The sequence below is a fragment of the Sceloporus undulatus genome, chromosome 8 (genome assembly GCF_019175285.1).
Source record: "Sceloporus undulatus isolate JIND9_A2432 ecotype Alabama chromosome 8, SceUnd_v1.1, whole genome shotgun sequence".
NCBI classification, from domain to species: domain Eukaryota; kingdom Metazoa; phylum Chordata; class Lepidosauria; order Squamata; family Phrynosomatidae; genus Sceloporus; species Sceloporus undulatus.
In genome coordinates this window covers 31,128,169-31,129,347 of record NC_056529.1, presented here as the reverse complement: position 1 = coordinate 31,129,347, position 1,179 = coordinate 31,128,169, and positions in this window count along the sequence as shown.

Below are 1,179 nucleotides of genomic sequence, written 5' to 3'. Positions count from 1 at the left end.
AAAAACACACATTAATACATTTAATAAATATATATAATATTATCAAAAAAGAAAAAGAGAGAGACTTAGCTCCCATCGGTTAAGAAAAAGCACCTGCTAAGTAATCTGGAAAGACAGTTGACTAGTTCCATTTTTAAATAAAAGCTACATATACTCCCAGTTGTATTGCCTTTGGTTAGAACTGAGACCTCAAAGCACTGAGTTAGCCATACAGGATGACAGTCAAGAACTTGGAAAAGTGACCTTTGGGGACTATAGCTCCTGAAATCTTCCAGTCAGCAAGACCACCATAGTTAGGGAACAGCAGTGAAAAAACCCTCCTACAGTTTCCAAGCTCTGTGACTGTCCTGTCTGAAGCAAGTTAGAGTCTGAACACACTTTGGTTTTAGGGGGGATATCATCTCACCAGGTGGTTGATCCATCTGGAGGATGCTGAAGTCCTCCACAGACAGAAGAATTTGAAACCTTTTAAAAACATATCCTACAATCTTGCATGAAATCACCTTCAAATGCTGGATCTCCCTTACAAAGAACACAAAAGGGCTGTTGGAGAGGGAGGACCCTTTGATGCACTTATTCCACACACCCACAGAAAATGCTGGTGAATGGAAAATAGGGCAGTGTGCCACTGGCACATGTTTATCATTCAACTACAATGGCTTTAGTCCATTGTGCTCTTATTGGGCAGCTTTCCTTTCCCAAAATTATATGTACGCTCGTCGGTTTTACCAATCCAGGCAAATAAAGGAATACAGTTTATAAGAAGCCAAGATCACCTGATGTGAAAATTAGCAAGTCTTAAACAGGCTTGAAAACATTCTGGAATGTGCCTATATGACCCAGTTCTACTAAAGTTCTTGGCCATTGGGCTACCAACTTCAAGCCATTGTGGTTTGCATTGACTGTCTGTGTGTTGTGTGTCTTCACGTTGTTTCCAACTTATGGCGACCCTAAGGCAAACCTATCATGGGGTTTTCATGGTAAGATTTGTTCAGAGGAGGTTTACCATTGCCTTCCCCTGAGGTTATAGAATCATAGAATCCTAGAGTTGGAAGAGACCAGAAGGGCCATCCAGTCCAACCCCATTCTGCCATGCAGGAAATCTAAATCAAAGCATCCCCATTGACAGATGGTCACCCAGCCTCTGTTTAAAGACCTCTAAGGAAGGAGACCCCACTA